Below are 11,140 nucleotides of genomic sequence, written 5' to 3' on the forward strand. Positions count from 1 at the left end.
ACATGAGCTTTATAAAAAGTGACATAGATTCTCTATGACTTCAATTATTGTTGGGCAGCATTTCCCGCTTTTACAAGTTCCTTATGATTTGGATGCTCTAAACCCATAAGCTGTTGATGTAAAGGTGCCAGAATGATTACAAGAATAGTATCGCTTTTAAAAACTATTTGCCAAAGTAATTGAACCACTGGAATAGTAAGATGGCCTGAATTGAACCTCAATTGCCTCTTTCCATTGTAAAAAACCTGTGTGAAAAAAAAATTAATATTCACAGTTTATTCAAATACTTCTGCAATATTACACATTCAACAAATTCAAAATGGCAATACAAACACATTAATTCAGGAGCAGTTATAACCATAATGAAATTTATTTAAACACACAAATGTACAAAAAGACCCACTGCAATTTGAAATAGTGAAAATAAAGCTTTATATGACTGATACTTCAAATTGAACACATAATAGATGTTTTTTAAAACTCGCCACTTAAATCTTAATAGAAATTTTTGTAACTATTCTATAAGTTAACAAAAATAAGAATCACAGTTACTTTCGCAGCACGTACTCTATTATTGCTGTTAAACAGCTGATCCATACACAACAGATTTGCAACTCTTAATTTTTAATACCATAACGGAACAGCAACATTAAGTAAATTGAAATTTTATAGGGGTCCCATTTTGATAAATGGCTTCTAAATAATATTCCAGTTGTGAAACATACTTCACAAACACTTACAGGACATTTCTAACTTCCAGTTTTTACATCAGCTTTATAAACGTTTCTTATATGTTTGTATAAATTTTTATTTTGTTTAAATAATTTTTTGCAATGTTCGCAAACAACCTGATTCATAATTAATAATAACAAGAAACATTAATAAATAAAAACAAGAAAACATTAATAGATAAAAACAAGAAACATTAATATTACGTGTAAACAGAGCGCATTTGAAAACTAAATCTAAAATCTGTTGCCAAATTGAGATCTGTCGCCAAAATAGTATGCCATACGCAGCATGCGAAACAGTGACGTCATTTTCGACCAATAGCGTGATCCGGCTGAAGTGAGGATTAATCGTTCGTTAAAATCCCGTCAGATGGCGATAAAATTTCAACAGCAAAAGGTGAATTGAAAATCTGGCAACAGATAAATATTTATATGAAGTTCAAATTTGCTTTCAATCTAAGTTAATCTGACTTGTAACTCAACCTTCTTATATTAAATTAATTGTAGTGATTTGGTTAACTATAATTTGGTTTACAGAGCATTATTACCTCATCTCAGGGTATGTATATAAGTCTCTTGTGTGATATCTTTATAAACGGACAAATGAGCAACTTTGAATTAACTGGAGGAATGACTAACTTTGAAGTAGAAGATGTAGTGAATTCAATTGTCAACACAACAGGTATATTTAAAGGGGTTTTTATGGCAGATGAAATACCGGAATCGCTTGAAAACAATTCGGCTTTTATTGTAAACACCGCTACCAGACGAAATTTTTTTCGAGATCGTATTAAGCATTGGGTTGCATTTTTCGTAAAGGACGAACATAATTTGGAATTCTTTGATTCTGAGGCAAGGCACCCGATAGAATATGGGGATTATTTCCAATCATTTATATCGAATCGTCGAGTGAATTACAATAATATAAAATTTCAAGGCAATTCAAATTTGTGTGGAGGTTACGCTTGCCTGTTTGTTATTCAAAAATTTAAAACAAAACCTTCTCCTTCTCTTAACCAAATCGTAAAATGGTGGAAAGATGAGATGCATCATATCAACTCTCTTAACCTTGACCCTTATGTTTATGATTTTTTGAGTAAACAAAATTTATATGGGGATATGAAAAGACGGTTTTATTATGAAAAATAATTGTTTCGAATTAATTTCTTGCAATAAAAAAGGGGGGGGATAGCTGGAATGCTATCCAAATTTACGGTCCTTTTACTAATTATGACAGTTATTTGGTCCGCTTGTTCATACGACTAAACTATGTCTGATCAACTTTCACCCTTGCTGCATAAGTTCGGGTGCTTGTTATTTCTACACCTGATAAATTTCGGTGAAACGTTAGCTACCACAATTCAGCAGCCAAATGTCCAAATTACTGATATGTCAAAATAAGAATCTGTAACTGGATGGAGTAAGCTTAGTGTTAGCTTACGTGAAGAGGATTATTTAAATTCCATCTATCTTTTTATTACCCTATATTGATTGTATCTGTTATGTGTCTGTGTTGTCAAAATAGAGTTGTCTTTCACTTTTCTTATTTAAACAAAAGTATTTGTCAGAGAAAGCCATTTTCTAGATTTTGTTGCGTGGGATGTTATAATTCGTCATGAAAGTTTTGATTACTTGTAACTCACCCGGTGGCTCAGTGGTAGCGGTTCGCTCTCTCGTGCAACTGGTCCTGGGTTAAATCGCCGGGCAAACACTGGGGGTTTTGCCTTCAGCTAATCGCCTGACCGAAACATCTGCTTCTGCATCCCAGAGCCAAAGATCAGGAAAACTGAGATGGGCACAGTAGGCCATCGCCCTTTATGGGCTGTCACGCCACTGAGTTTAGTTTAGTTAATCTAATTAATTATTTGTAACAATAAGACAATGTTTTAAAGCATTATATATGAAAATAAATTACATGAAATTTTGTAAATATTTATAAATTAAATTTTCTTAAAATACAGTGCCTTAAAATTTAAGTTGCATGGTTTTTTTTTCTTTATATGTACAATTGATGTATTTTAAAAATCCACTCAAAGTTTTTCTGTTTCCATAAAAATACTTTGATCTGTGAAACACATCTAAAGTTTAGGAATGAAATCTTTTGTATTTAAATTAGATGATTTTTATTTATTTTAGTGACATAATATAAAGGTTTCCTTTTTTTTCCTAGAAAATATATTGTTAGTTAAAGTATATTTTTATAGTAATCTTCTATATTGAATTTTCTTAAAAACAATGAATTCTTTGATCATGTTTATTTTCAATTTTATTATAAATTTTTCCAAGGAAAGAAAGTTTTATTTGTCAAAAATAAATTGTCTTTCACAATGTTGTTTAAACAAAAGTATTTTTTACAGAAAGCCATTTCCTATATTTCATTGTGCGAGATTTCATAATTTGTCATCGTGGAAATTTTAATTACATGTAACTCTAATTAATTAAAGATTTTTAACAGATGTATGTTTTAAAGCATTATATAAAAAAATTATATGAAATTTTGTAAACGTTAATAAATTATATAAAATTTTCTAAAAATACGCCTAAGAATTTAAATTGCATTGTTTTTTTCTTTTTGTGAAAAATTGGTATATTTTAAGAATATCATATATGAAAAAAATTTCATTTTTCAAAGTTTTTTTGTTTGATTTGTGAAACATATTTAAAGTTTAAAAATGAAATTTCTTGTACAGTCGAACCCCGCTATAGTGAACACTCGGATGTAGTGAACTTTTTTAGCGGTCCCGTCCGTACTCCTATTCAAATAATGTTATTTTTAACGCTTATAGTGAACAGCTTAAAACTTGGAAACTCGGTTATAGTGGACTCAAATTTCATTTGTTTAAATATCTTTTTCAGTCCTCCATCTTTAAACCTACAGGTGTTGGGACTAAAAATGATTGCATTCCTATACAGCGAATCATATTTCACTCCTTTATGCTTATCACTTTTAACTATACTGTACTAAATGTCAAACAGAACATTTATCTTTTACTCCCCCCTCCCTGACAAGCCTCTCTTTGTTGCTTTCCCCTGCTGAATTTTCGGAATTTTCTTATCTGTTCAAACCATATTCTTTACAAATCACCCCTTGAACAATTTAACTCATTCTACAGCTGCTCTCTTCATATTCGTACATAATCTATTTGAGAGAAGATTTTTATTTCAAAAGCAGTGAAAATGGCAAATTCTCTAAAGAGAAAAGCGTTTTCGATAGAAGGCAAAGTTAAAATTATAAAGCGTATTGAAGATGGAACAAATCAATCGGCACTCTGTAAGGAATTTTCCTTATCAAAATCTACAGTTTCAAACATTTGGAAAAATGGAAGTGCAATTCTTGCCGCATACGACAAAAATATGGTTTCATCGAAAAATCTGCGTGGAGCTGGAAGAGAAAACGTAGGCGAAGCTTTGCTAAAATGGTTCACCACTCAGCGGGATAGAAATCTTCCTGTGACAGGACCTATGCTTCAAATCAAAGCGAATGAGTTTGCTGAAAAATTAAAGGAAAAGGATTTTGTGAGCTCCAATGGATGGCTGGATAGATTTAAAAAACTGAATAATATTTCTTCAGGAAGGATTATCGGAGAAGAAGCAAGTGTTGATGCAACTGATGTGGAAAACTGAAGTGTGGCCGAATATTATACAGAATTATGATGAGAAAGACATTTTTAATACTGACGAAGCTGGACTATTTTACAAATTGATTCCCAATCAGACGTTGAAATTTAAAGGAGAAAAGTGCACCAGTGGGAAACTTTCTAAAGTGAGAATAACAGTTATTGTTTGTGCTAACTTGTACGGCTCGGAAAAGCGAAAACTAACTGTCATAGGTAAATCTCAAAAACCAAGGTACTTTAAAAATGTTAAAAAACTGCCCGTAAACTACAAAGCTAATCAAAAAGCGTGGATGACCTCCATTTTTTTGAAGAACTTCGACAAGTAAATCGTAAAATTGTTCTTCTTCTAGACAATTGCACAGCTCACCCCCATTTAAAAAGTCTAAAGTATGTTAAGCTCGTATTTTTACCACCAAATACGACTTCTATGTTGCAACCCATGGACCAGGGTGTCATTCGCTGTCTGAAGTCTCACTATAGGAAACAATTAGTTATACGTATTTTAGATAACTATGATAAAAACATGGACTCAGAATGTAACATCTCTCTTCTAGAAGCAATAGTTTTGCTAGAAAAATCATGGAGACAAGTAACATCAGCTACGATCCGCAACTGTTTCCGACATGCAGGTCTTTCAAAAGATTTAGAAGGAAAAGATTCCAATGTGGAGGAGGAGGACGAAAATTTACCTATCTCTCCATGGCTAAAAAGACATGGAATGGACATTTTCCCTAAGGACGTTATTGAGCAATATGAATGTTGTGATGATGAAGTATGCACTTCTGGTACTCCTACCAATGATGACATTGTCAGTGAAATAAAACAAATGAACGAAGGTAGAGAAGACTTATTAGAAGAAAATGTTGAAGAAGAAAATGAACTTTCAGCTCCATCATAGCTGAAGTAAAATGAGCCATAAATGTCCTTAATATGTTTTTTTCTACAGAAAATGTAGATCAAAAAATCTTGCATTCTTTGCACATTGTAGATAAGAAAATTGATGAACTCTATTTAAAATCAAATTGTGTTCAATCAAAAATCAAAAATTTTTTTCATAAAAAATAAAATTAGAACTAGTATTTAGTGAAGTAAGTACTTTTTTCATTAATTTTTGCTTTAAACTTATGTAAAATTGCAAACCCGATTTTCAATCATTCAACTGTCGTATGCAAAAAATATTCTTTAAGAAATTTGGATATAGTGAACCATCGGTTATAGTGGACACATTACTGAGTCCGCAGGCAGTTCACTATAGCGGGGTTCGACTGTATTTAAATTAGATGATTTTTATTTATTTCAGTGACATAATACAAAGGTTTTCTTTTTTTTTACAAAATATATTGTTTATTAAATTTTATATTTGTAGTAAGCTTTTATATTGGATTTTCGTAAAAACAGTGAAGAGTTCTTTAATCGTGTTTAAAATTGTTTTGTTTCGATTTTATTATAAGTCAAATAAAAAAAAAATTGTCCTTCACGTTGTTGTTTAAACAAAAGTATTTGTTAGAGGAAGCCATTTTCTATATTTCATTAAGCATTATAGTAAAAAATAACATAAAATTTTGTACATATTAATAAATCATAATAAATTTTCTAAAAATATGAATTAGAATTTAAGTTGCATAGTTTTTTCTTTATTTGTAAAATTTATGTATTTTATGAAAATCGTAAATAAAATAAAAAATTAATTTATAAAAAGTTTTTCTGTTTCCTTAAAAATCCTTTGCTTTATCTGTGAAACATATATAAAATTTAAGAAACAAGGATGTAGTTAAAAGGAGGGATTTGGGGGTTAAAACACCCCTGGCAATTTTTATTATTTTCTCAAATTACTCAATTTTTTTTTAAAGGACTTATTTTCAAAAAAGAATTCATTTTATCCCAATTCCCCCTTAAATTTCATTTTATCACATGGTGAAATCAATGCTCCTCTCCTTAACATTCACTTGCAAGCAGGGTTTGTGATTTTTTTTAAAAAAATAAAAAAAAAGTCAGATTTTTTTGATTTTTATTCAAATACACTGTAAGAACTTTGATTTATGACAAAAAAAATTTTTATAAATGTTCAATTAAATTAATATTAAAATTATAAGAATATTTTAGATGCTCTAACTACCTAAAACAATTTTTCATTATAGTACATAGCTTTGAATGCATAGCAGCTATTTTGAAACAAATGCATGATTGAAATTTAAAGACTAGATGAAATAGAGAATTTAAGGAATACTTAACTATAAAACAAAGTTTCAATTACCAAATCATAATTTTAATTTAAAATTGTGATTTCTTTTTTTTTTCCCTCTCTCTCTTGATTTTTAAAAGGACTAAATAAATGTAAGAGATTGTGTTTATAAATGTAGTCATTCATCAAAAAAATAAATAAGTATTTAATCTATATATTTTTATATTAAATTATTTTATATTTTATTTTAATCCTATATCAAAACAGATAAGTTAAGCTAAAAAAAAATCTATGTACTCACTGAAATTTTTTTTTCACAAAATTTCTTTATAGAAAATCTGATAATGTCAAAGATACTGTAAACATATTATGAGAAAAAAATACCTAAATATTTACTTTAATCTGTACTTTCAATCTCAAGAGTCAAGACTTTTACAGATGTAATTTCAAATGTGTTATTATTTAACACATACCAAGAAAGAAAGTAATTTAGTTAGCTAAAATTAATTAATGCAGCAATTTATTTAAAATTTTTAAAACTAAGAAAAGAAATAATAAAAGTTTCAGTAATTTAAAACACTGTTTTTAACTTTCTAAATCAATGATTTTTTTAAAAGAATCATTTGATTTAAATCAACAAACCCTGCTTGCAAGGTTGCGGATTCCTTTTTACTATGGGGGAATGTCCGCAACTTCAAATTCCTCTGCTTTATCTATCCATATCTATGGGTGTAGGTTGTAAGAGAAGATAAGATAACTAGTAGTTTGTTTGAATTTGGAATTAAATCTTTTAATTCATTAAAAAAAGAAAGAAATATGCAGACCAGAAACCCTCATCCTCTTTCAAATTTTCATATGCTGGTAGCTAGATTACAAAAATCATGTTTTGTCTAAATGTAAAGAATACCACTAGCGATGAAAGTGTCTATCTTCAAAATGCAACTTTCATTAGGTACTGAAAGCAAAGCAATTAAAAGGAGTTAAAAACTATATTCAGTTTTAAAATAAGAGAAATCAAGCAAAATAAAAGAAAAAACACAGCCAATGTTACTCTGGCTCGTGGGACAGGTAAAAGGTAAACCCTATCTGCAAAAGGTAAACCCTACGAAGGACAAAATCATTTCAGTAGATGGTGTTCGAAATAACTTTATAAAAATGATCTTTTTACAATATTTTGCATTTAACGTTTATTGTTTTCATGATGCAATAATTTAGTTATCCACATTTGTTTTTATATCTCTCACAGCTATAATTGTAACTGCTAATAAATTAAAAAAGCATTTTTTATTGAAAGTTTTAGCTATTTGACAAAGTTTTCAATCACTTTCATACTTATTTTAAATAATACCCTTTTATTACTCTTGATATGGTTTCCTAAGGGGAGTAGTGTGGCGTAACTACCGCTGCAATTATTAAATAAAAGTATATGAGATAATCCCTAGTATATGAGACATATTCAACTTGATTCTATCTAGAGGTATCTTTTGATAGATGATGGTCGATAATTATATCCCCACAATACGTAGTATATCGTTAGAGAGTGGTAATATGTAAAGATAAAATCAGAGTTAAATTTTCTTATTTTAACAATTACTTTAGTTTTTAAATTTTAAAATAAGTTATAATTAAGAATGTGTTTCTGTATAATAAACAATATGTTTTTGTCACGAGAGTACATATTTTCAGCAAAAATAGTTTAATGATAGTATGCAAATGTCAACCTTCATATATGAAAAGGTACCCCATCATAGAATTGAGTTAATATGTCTTATATAATCTAGTGAGTTGGAATTGTATTTCTGTAGTGGTAGACGCACTACAGTAGTCCCCACCAGAATTATATCTGTGATAGGATTTGATGAACGGATATCACTAATTAATTGCTGTTTTGTGAGAAGCTGGGAGAGCTGTATTAAGATCACCGTGCTTTTGCTGACCGTAAGAGCAGTATTAAGTTCAGGGTCGTGATTGCTCCTGTGTTGCCATTAGCAGTCACGTGTGTGCAGGCCGACATTGTGTGTGATCGAGACTGAGTAGCAACAGTGCGAGGAGGTGGATAACGTCGCAGTCACAAGTAGCAAGTCAACTATTCAATGTGGACCATCCATCGTAGTAGGCGTTACTGTCAAGATAGGCGTTTTCATATCGAAATGGGAGTTACTGTCAAGGTAGGCGTGTTCACATTACATCCGCATAACCAATATGGGGAGAGTTGCTGTCGAGTTATTGTCTTATAGTATTCTAGTGAATTGGAATTGTATTTCTGTAGTGGTAGATGCACTACAATAATATTGACAAAACAACTTGATAAAAAAAAATTTCATTTATTTTCTTAATAATTTTAAAATAATTAATAAATTCATATTTTCAAAATAATTATTAGTTTTTCATTAAATTGTTAGTGAAATTTATTCATTAATAAACTCAGGGTTCTGCCAGAAGAAAGTCGATCACTTCGAATTTCACAGCCGAAAAAATGTTTTTTCCCCTGATCCATTTTCAGGGTCTAAAAATGAAATAGAAATCCTAATAATTTATATCTAAATTGAAAAAAAATAATAAATTTAATTTCAACTTACGCTTTGAAAGGAATCTTATCTTTATAGTCCAGGAATGTGAAAGTATTTTAAAGGATGTCGATTAATATTAGATTTAAAACACGGTAACATTCTTTTTTATGAAATCACTTTATTTAGCAAATTTGTTACTGGCGCAATCAGAAACGAATCACAAAAAGTAAACTTCTACCAACTCCTAACAAGACACGGTCTTTTTCAGGGAAACTAACTTTTGATCAATTAATTCTTCCTTTGGTGCACAAGAATCCCATCGCAATATGCTAATTGCAAATTTAATTTATTTGCATGGAAACTCTTATGCGTTCAACAATTATGCGATTATAGAATTCAATATATATGTTATATAATTGGCTGACACAATTCTTAGGTAACGTGATGAAATGCATATCAAAAATTTAAAAAACTAAATGGTAAAATTTTTCTGATAATTTCACAATTACATTCCAATTTAATTAAAATCTTCATATACTGCACAAAAACAGGTTCGGTTGACTATGTCTTTCAGAAGAAAAAACTCGTTCCGCAATACTTTCGCCGAATGTATCGTATTTGGCGAAGTGACGAAATGCACAGTATAATGAGACAATGTATTTTTTCGTAAATAATGTATAGATAATTTTGGAGAAAAAATTTTCTGAGATATTTCTTTATCTTCTCATGAAATATTTTTATTATGAGGAAAAAGTAAAGCAGATATGATAACTTAAAACTGTTGAAACTGCCAGCTTTTTAACTGCCCAAATGCCCTGTGCGAAATGCAAATTGCATAGAAAAAAAAAAAACAATGCTGTGAAATGCATATATTTTAACACAGTATATATTGTTTTTTAGAAAAAGTGGTTGTTGCCCCTGTGATATTGTATTCAACATTGATATTATTAGAATCTAATTTCATTTTTTGTAGTTGTAAAAGTTGGTTAAAATATCAAATTCATTTAAATAAAAAAGTTCTAATTTTGAAAAATTTTTAATAATTTTTTGTTTTTAAATTCTAGGTTTTTGAATAAGATGACAGAAAGACTTCTTCAAAGATCTGCTCACATCAAGTTATTAAGAAGGGCTTCGAGGATCACCTCCACCTGAGAAAAGACGTGGATGCCTGTGGTGATGTAGCTTCTTAAAAAAGAAGTGTTGATGTCAAAACTCCTCCACTCAAAAAGCCCAGAACAGAAGATCGAAAATAGTTTTGATGATCCCAGAGCAAAAAGTTTCTCTGCTCTAGAGCCTCGTCGAATCCAACGTTTACGATATAAACAGTTACCAACTCCTATTCAGGGCGCAATTAAATAGGATTCGCACTCTACTGTGGTGTTAAGAACTATCCAGTGGAGAGTATGTGGTGGCATAGATTGCCTAGTCCTGTGTAGCCATTTTTATATCTGTGATTGCCAGGATAAATTTTTGCTTTGTAAGCATATTCATAAAGTGCATTCAATAAATTTTAAAACTTTTGACTACCAGAAGGATTGCCTTACAATTTTGTGCAGTTCCTTTAATGAAACTGTGAAACGATAAGAATCTATCAAATTTTTATTCATATACATTACAGACATTCATATCATTTACAGACAAAGGCATTTCTGAAAGTAAACAATATATTTCTCAGCTAACTGATTTTCTTGAAGATGAGAAAGTGCAAAACATTTTGTTGCCAAATATTATTCAAAATTTATTATGGTATATCAAAAGTAGTTTATGTACCATCTGGTATTAATTTTACAGTTCTTCCTAATGCTTAGTTAGAAAAACAGGATTTCATTAAGTAAAAAGTGAATATAATGGAGTTTCATTTTTGGAAATTAAGTCATTAGCTGTTTTTATTCATAAAAGAGAAGATAAATGCTTAAAAACAGTGGATAAAAATTTTAAGGAGAGGTTGGCCGTATGACAGTATTATTATTGCATTTATTTCAAAACTATCTTCAAGTCCTAATAATTTACCTGCACTTTGCTCCCACCGCTCGATATTATGTCTAATGGATCATGGATCTCTTCTGAATTATTAGAGCAGTTATTTGAGGCAAATAAAAT

At 30.0% G+C, this 11,140-nt stretch overlaps 1 long non-coding RNA gene across 1 annotated transcript; it reads left to right on the forward strand.

The window, feature by feature from the left end:
* The first annotated feature begins 1,092 nt into the window (after nucleotides 1-1,092).
* On the forward strand, nucleotides 1,093-10,572 carry LOC122270560 (uncharacterized). Its single transcript, XR_006225880.3, has 2 exons — nucleotides 1,093-1,413; nucleotides 10,105-10,572. It is a non-coding gene; the product is annotated as an uncharacterized LOC122270560 (long non-coding RNA).
* Nucleotides 10,573-11,140: the final 568 nt, after the last annotated feature.

Source organism: Parasteatoda tepidariorum, chromosome 5, assembly GCF_982258835.1.
Source record: "Parasteatoda tepidariorum strain Cologne lab strain chromosome 5, Ptep-v5.0, whole genome shotgun sequence".
Lineage (NCBI taxonomy): Eukaryota > Metazoa > Arthropoda > Arachnida > Araneae > Theridiidae > Parasteatoda > Parasteatoda tepidariorum.